Source organism: Mirounga leonina, unplaced genomic scaffold, assembly GCF_011800145.1.
Source record: "Mirounga leonina isolate KUSES-001 unplaced genomic scaffold, KU_Mleo_1.0 Mir_129, whole genome shotgun sequence".
NCBI lineage: Eukaryota > Metazoa > Chordata > Mammalia > Carnivora > Phocidae > Mirounga > Mirounga leonina.
Window position 1 is genome coordinate 42,851,550 of NW_023270323.1, and position 8,613 is coordinate 42,860,162.

Genomic DNA, 8,613 nt, shown 5'->3' on the forward strand with positions numbered 1-8,613 from the left:
TCCTTCCTTCCTTCCTTCCTTCCTTCCTTCCTTCCTTCCTTCCTTCCAACTTTAGTTGACATACAATATATTAGTTTCAGGTGTATGATAATAGATTTAACAATTACATACATTACAAAAATTCATTGTTTTAGTATATATTCAGATTGGGAGTGTGGGGGAATAGTCAAAATGGGTAAAGGGGAGTGGGAGATAACAGGCTTCCAGTTAGGGAATAAATAAGTCACAGGATAAAAGGCACAGCACAGAGAATACAGTCAGCAGTATTACAATAGCATTGTATGGTGACGGATGATAGCTACACTTGTGATGAGCATAGTATAAGGTATAGGGTTGTTGAATCACTATGTTGTATACCTGAAACCAGTGTAACATTGTGTGGCAACTATACTCAAAGGAAAAGAAAGAAAGAAGTTAAAAAAAGGAATACATTCTATTCTTGTTATTCACAGTAGTTATGATCTGTGAAGTCACCATAAACACTGAGTTAGAGAATACCAAACCATTGCTCCTAGGAGAAATAAAGGATTAGGTTCCTCCAAGCCTCTGTTGACAGTAGAAGTGCTGGAGAGGATGTGGAGAAAAGGGAACCCTTGTGCACTGTTAGTGGGATTGTAAATTGGTGCAGCCACTATGGAAAATAGTATGGAAGTTCCTCAAAAAATTAAAAATAGAACCTACCATGTGATTCAGCAAGCCCACTTTGAGTTTTATACCCTAAGGGAATGAAGTCATTTCCATAGGGAGAGAGATCTTTACTTCCATGTTTGTTGCAGCATTATTTACAAAAACCAAGCTGTGGAAACAACCTTAAGTGTCTGTTGATGGATAAATGGATAATGAAAATATGGTAAGTATATTATACATACAAATGGTATACTACGTAAAATATTATTTACCCATAAAAAAGAAGGAAATCCTGCCATTTCAACAACATGGATGGATCTTGAGGGCATTATGTTAAATTGGATAAGTCAGAGAACGTGTATGATCTCACTTATATGTGTATTCTAAAAAAAAAAATGAACTTATAGAAACATAGAGTAGATTGGTGGGATGTGGGGAGGTGGGTGGGTGATGGTGGTCCAGGGGTTCACACTTCCGGTCAGAAGATGAGTTAAGTTCTCAAGATCTAAAATACAGCATGGTGACTATAGTTAACAATACTGTATCATATGCTTGAAAATTGCTCAGAGAGTAGATCTCAGATGTTCTCACCACACACACATAAAGTGTTAACTATGTGAAGTGATAGTTGTGTTAAGTGGCTTTTTTGTGGTAATTCTTTTACAGTACATACGTATATGAATGCACCACCTTGTATACCTTTAACTTACACAGTGTTGTATGTCAGTTATATCTTCGTAAAGCTGGAAAAAAAAAGGATAAAGGATTTCTTATTTGAATACAGTTTGATTTGTATTGAACTGCAGTCAGTGCTCTTTGGAGGCCATCTACCATCTTAGATCCTGTCATGGGCCAAAACACCTTTCATGGCAACTCTATTGCCCTCTGCACCTGTATTCCTAAATAACTTCTATACCGTTTTCTTTTTCCTCTGTCACCTTCAATTCTGTCACTGTTTAATTTTCTTGGCATTTTTTACTTCAAATTCAAGGAGAAAGAAATAGATTGGCCCCAGTAATTTTTCTGTGATTGGACCTGCCCTCATCTATTGTCACAAGCCAACCTATTGGATTCACTGCCCTTGGATTAGATGCCTATCCCAGGTCCAGTGAGCTCTGGTCCTGTGGGGGCGTGGGCACATGGTTTAAAATCTGGCTGCCTAATGATTGCATTCATCAGGGATAATGGCTTCAGCATCTTGCTGTAGTATTGGCAGGCTATGTATTTGGCCTATGTAGAGTCACGTTTTGTTCTCACTCATATAACACTGGTAAATAACTATACTTCTTTACAGTGTTAGTTATTGATTTACATTTTCTCAGTGTTTTACAGACTACAGTGCTGCTCACTTATATAACTTCATGTACTATTGCACATTAAAATGAAGTAAAGCCTTACCCTTTGGGAAGTGGAAAATAGGTATTAATATTGAGTAAGTTTTTCATGTGAAATATCAGTACTATGTGAATACATTGTGCATTTTAGAAAGTACAGAAAATTTATGTTCATTTAGCAGCCTTTTCTTTCTTGTCTTGAAAATGCTGACCAAATTGTCTTAAAAAATTATTGATGGATATATGCATCAATGACACAAAGAATGATAGTAGAATCACAGTATAAATTCTGGAAGGAGCTGTATGTCTTATCAATTCAGTACCTTAATTTTAGTAATTTCAAATCAATTTATCCATCTTAGGATCATTAAGGAAGATATGTGCTCTGATTTTTGCTTTAATGATACTTGTAATGAATTCTTAGAATTTACCACCCAGGGAAAAAATGTTTGTTTTTGTTTTTGTTTTGATAAAATGAAATACTTCATTTTGTTGGAAATAAGATTACACAAATCTATATTTCTTTCTTTGTGATAGCTATGGGAAAGCACAGAGCTAGATTTAATTTTTAAATATAGTCATATATGAATATTTTAAAAAATAATTATTGTCTCCAATTTATTAAAAAAATTATTGAGTGAAAACCATGGCTTAAACATTATGTAGGCCCTTTTTATTTGGCTCTAGTTTGTGTTTATCTAACAGTATATTTACATTTGCTTGTCTAAGTGTATATTTCTATTTTCATGCAAGCTGCCTCAATCATTTTGGAAAGTAGCGAATCAGCCAGATAATGCTTATTGAGCACATACTGTATGCTAAAAGGTATATTAGTAAAAAGCTAATATGAGTCTCTCCCAAGGAAAAGCTTACATTTCAAGTGAGGATAGGCAGAGAAAAGGAGAATAGGAAAGCTGTTGCTAATAAAATAGGTTGGAAACTCCTTCATGCCATGATCTAGTCTTATCCTTCCCCTTGCCCCACAGTGCCAAGGACATTACTGAGAATAGTGAAGACTGCTAAGTTGAATAGACTGGAACATAGTGATTTAATCTTTTAGCCTTGATGACAGAGCAAAACCTGGGGAAAAGCTGATGGTGCAAGGGGCAGAGTTGTATTGCTGGGTTAGGCAGAGTGTATATAGACAAATATATTATAAATGTATACGGTATATATATACAAACATACATACTATATATATATATACACACACACACATATACACACGATGTATGTATATATATAGTAGGTAGAGTAAATGTAGATAAATAGACATATACATAAAGTATATTGACATAAAAGGTACACATTTTGTATAGTATTCTTATATAATAGGAATTTTGAATATTTTTTTATCCAGTTTGCCCCTCTGTGTACCTAAGTGCTCAGTACATCTTCTTGAATTAATAAATAGAGAAGAAATTGCTTTCAAAGCATTATAGGAAAATGGGATGCTCACTATAGATAAATCTAGATAAAAGCTGAATACTAATCACATTAGGGCATAACATAGCCTTTGATTGTGTGACAGTACTTTATAAATAGTATGAGCTTGCATACAAATTATACATGTACAGAAAGCATCAGGGCAGTTTCTTTGAGTTATAGCTAGTTAATTCACGGCCTTGCACATAATACATGCTCATTAGATTTGGTTGTATTGATTAAAAAAAATAAATTACAAGCCAATCTAAGCATGTCTAATAACAATGTAAAGTTTAAAAATAGGTTATTTGAGCTACTTAGTAATTAAAATGAGCTGACTTTGATTCGTATTAAGTGTTAGCCAGTTTTGAAATACCGACTTTCAAAGCCTTACAGTGAAGTAACACAACTCTGGCATTAATTGGGTCTTCCGGGGAGCCTAATAAAACTGAATTTCATTTATTAAGCAGTTCCTCTTACCCTTTTCTCCTCAGAAAGAGTCTGGAATGGGGGTAGCTCCTGGCTTCTTGTGTCCCCTTTCAATGGTAATTACCTGTGAGCCTCCAGCAGGTCAGCCGACTCACCTGCCCCTTTGCTGTGTCTCAGATTTCTCTGAGGAAGTCCGTGATAAGCCTCTTGGAGAAATGCTTTTCTGTTGGTTTTCCTCCTACCTCACTGGCCTCTTTTATTTGGTCTGTTTTTTCTGGCTCTTTCATATTTCCCTGGCCTCAAAATGTTGTAGTAACTCAGGGCTTGCATTACTTTTCTCTTGGTGCATAACAAATTACTACAAAATTAGTGGTTTAAAACAACACACATTTATTATCTCACAGTTTCTTTGGGTGAGAAGTCCGAGCACAGCTCAGACTTGCTCTTGCAGGTCTTCTGTAAGACTACAGTCAAGGTGTCAGCTGGTGCTTGAGATAGCATCTGAATGCTTGACTAGAGAGGGATTTATTTCCAAGTTTACTCAAATCGTTGGCAGAATTTATTTCCTTGAGGCTATAAGAGTGAGGGCTTCATTTTCTTGTTGGCTGCAGGCTGGAGACCTTACAAGGTGCCAGCTAGAGGCTTCCCTCAGTTTTTAGAGGCCACCCTCAGTTCTCTGCCAAGTGTGTTCCCCAGCATTGCTGCTTGCTTCACAAAAGCAAGCTGGCTAGGGGGAAACTCCACAACAAGATTGGGCTCTATAATCTTATATACTGTAACAGTGTAATCACAGTATAATTCATATACACCCTGTCACATATACTGAGTTGGAAACAAGTTACAGATCCTGCCCACGCTCTAGAGAATGAAAATCATACAGCGGCAGGCACCACCAGGAGGCACAGATGATGGAGCCACCTGAGTCTACCAACTTCCAGGCTGTCCTCTCTCTCCTCTGTACTCACTTCCTCTAGTATATCATGCCTTTAGATATAGTCAGTGAGTGGACAGCCCACAGTTTTGTAGTTAAGAGCTTGATCTCCGTCTCTAAACTGCGCTGATTTGGCTAACTGCTTTGTATTACTCCTCCTGGATATGTCTGATAGACCTATCAAAATTCACATATCCAAAGTCAGAATAATTATTTCCTCCAATAACCTGCTTTTCCCAGTTTCCCAGTCCCATTAAATGACAGCCCTGTCCTTTCAGTTGCTCAGCTAAAAAACCTTTGTGTCATCCTTGACTGTTTGTTTTCTCATACCTAACATCCAGTTTATCAAAACTGTTTTACAAATTTGCCATTTTTTGGTTAGTATCCTTGTCTTCAGGTGGCATTAGGACCTTATCTAAATTATAGGTCACTTGGCTTTCTGGCAACCATTCCAATGCTAGTGGGGAGTAAACTGTCTCTGTTTTCTAGTAACTGGCTCAGGGCCTGTTTCTAACAGGATGGACCACATGGAACCCCAAACACCACTCTCTAACTTTGCTATTGTTGGAAACTCAGGTGGCTTTACCATATGCTAGATTGGTTCAGGTCAGGTGTTCCTCTTACCAAACAGGGCTTCATTTGGCTGGGTGAACCTCTCAGTAATTGTTTGTTTCACTCCAAAGATCAAGAGGGAGCGTAATGCAGGTAACAGTAGTCATCTGACTGCTAACATTCTCTTCCTGCAGGGTTTTCTCCTCCATAGCCTGACCTCTTTTCATCCTGTGTTCTTTTTTTCTTCCTTCCTTTCCACATTGTCAAAAATTGTATTAAAATCTACTTCTGCATAGGTAGGACTTCCCATCATTCACGTATACTTTGATCTAAAGTAATAAATAAATGCATCTTTTGTTCCAGGTGTATTTTTACTTTAAACCCTACTCTTGTTCTAGAATGAAAAATTTGTTTCTGTCAACAGGATTTGAGACATTAGTATCCTCATGAATTTCATTTAGGGTGTAAGGGTGTAAATAGCAGGTAGGTCCATTGTTTCCTTGAACTCGCATCCTAGGTAGCAACCTGCTCTCTATTCATACCCGGTTAATCTTGGTTAGAACTTTTACTGTTTCAGTTTACGCACAGGTAGATGATGACTCATGGAGGCAGCTGCCTAGAAAAAAGGGGGTGATCTCAACTACATGGGTTGAGAAAAGTTTACAAACTCCTTCTCTACCACTGTAGGAAGACAGGTAGCTATGTCTTCTTTAACAAACTTTATGATTCTTTCCTTCTGACTTTATTTCTTAAAAGTTTCCTTAATCAGATGTCATTTGTATAAAAATATTTACTCTTGATGGAGTAGTAAATGGTGATTTCTAGCCCAAACTTACCTTTTGCCTTTTTCTATTTCCTTGAAGCCTCACACTGATTTTCTAATTATATTTTTAGGAATCTGAATCTTGAATTTTCTGAGGAGAGCATCTGGGCTACAGAGTTCTTACCAGGTAATGAGAAAATACAGAAAAGGCCCATATTGCCCAGATTAGAATTTCACTGTGTGTGTCCGTTTTAGATGACCCCCTTTTTATGGTGTGTGTGTGGGGTGGGTGAGGGTGGGGAGGAGCTGAAGGTCTGGTAGAAATTTTACAAAAAATAAAATGGGCAGTGAAACCATTTTTAAAGTTTTATGTACTCTTACGCACTCTGTTGACTATTGAGAATTAGCATAACCACAGAAAGAATAAGAGACAGATGCCAGTCTAAATAGACAAATGTTTCTAAAATAAGATGTTTCCTATCAGCAGAAAATGTTTTACTTGATAGACTAACTTGATAGTCTTAACAACGCAAACATTTTGGATGTAAAAGAAAATGTGTGTGTTGGCAGCAAACATTTTCAAGAGATAAGCACTTGTTGCAAGTACTACATGCCTAGAAAAAAATCTGATTTTGGCCAACTGAGACCACCATGTGTTTTAAAATATGTCATCCATCATTTCAGTGTTAAGAGCGCCCCCTGGTGTGATTGTGTAATTATATATTTATGAGAAATTTAGACATTGTTTTTTTAAAATGTTTGCTATTAGTTGGTGAGGGGTCTTTTTTAATATTAGGTTGATTTGATCAGTATGGTGTGTAACTATCTAGAAATATGCATTGTTTTTTTCTTGCCCTAATATATGGTTATATCTGGAGCCAGTGGTCAGCTTAAAAGTAGAATTTGGAAATACCTAATCTGTAAAATTCTTCAGATCAAGATAGTGGCAAATAATACATCATTTAGTAAGTGTGAAATTATATACTGAGAAATTTTTACAGCATAGACAAATTCTTTGCTGGTAATAACTTTGTTAGGTGGAAAATTGCTATGAACAGTTTCCTTTTGGTAAATGCATGGGTATTTTAATAATTAAACGTGAAAATTCAGACATTACATTTTGTTTTTGAAATCTACATCATGTGAAAAGTGATTCGGGTTTTAATATTCCCTTACAAGCAGCTCCCCATATCTACAGAACTTGCAAATATAAATATAGTAATTCATCCATGAATTATAAATAGAGCTCTCATCTATCCCCTGAAATCACCCCCATCCCCACAAATTCTTATTCAAAACTGACAACAAAAAGCTGTCATTTTTTGTTACATTTAATTTTTAGTTTTTTGGGGGAATAATTAAACCATCCTTGCAAACTGAAAGTGTGCATAATATTCTAAATTACATTTCTGTAAATTGGATGGTTGCAATTATATTTCCTCCTCCTGTCTCTTCTCCAGGCTATAAATTATCTTGATTGTTTTAATCATTTCTTACAGGTTCTGTGTTCTAAGTTCTAAGTACTGAACTGTTTGGAGTAGACTGCTTTTGCTTTTATTTTCTTCTGTATGCTCCCTCTTTCATTTAATTCTGAAGCCATAAGATTAGCACAGTATTTACATTAAGTCCTGGCTTTTTGAAAGGATATCTTCTAAAACGTAGAATTAAAAAAATCAGAGCAGTCTACTATCTACCACAGTAGATCTGCATTTGAATCCTGGTTCTCATATTTACTAGCATCGTGACCTTGAACAAGTCACTGACCCTCTCAGAGCCTCAGTCTCTTCTCCTGTAAAAGGGAAATACAAATCACTACCCTTGAAAGATGTTGTTAATCCATCTTTTATGTTAGTATCTATTTAAGACTAATTTATGCCAGATTTGGGGCTGGGTGTCTTATAAGCATTTATTTCTCACAATAATTCTGTGAACTAAGTGTAATTATTTCTATATTATTAATGAGGCTCAGGGAGGCTAAGAAACCTGGTATTTGCAAAAGCCAAGATTTTAATTGAGATCTTTTTTACTTAAAGTGACCTCACAACCACTATACTATGTATTTGTTTTAATCATACTCATTTCTGCTAATTTGTTGATTTCATTGTCCTTAAGATCAACTAGTCTCCAATGCACAAACAGAGAGGAAACAAATCTTTTGAAACAGAAGAGATGGATTCTTTAATATGGATGCTGCTCTCGTCTGGAAGCCAGGATTACTTTGGGCACTATTTGTTCTTCTATACATTTTTTTCCAAACCAGGCAGTGCATTAAGAGATTCCTTGTTATTAGCATGGTTGAGCTGGTAACAACAGTGACAAGAACTATTGGGTTAGTGAACCTTAAGGCACCTTTATGCATAATATAAAGGCAGAATAATAGAATGCTAGTTTTAGAAACTGTTGCATGCTTCCAGCTCACCACATGGCTTGGTTTTCTCTGGACCTGGGACCATAATCTATTCCTGGGTGCCTTGCTATTCTATTTAAGTATGGATTGGCCTTGTGAATCCTGCATCATTTTCCTTATGGTTTAAGACTTTTTATCTGATATT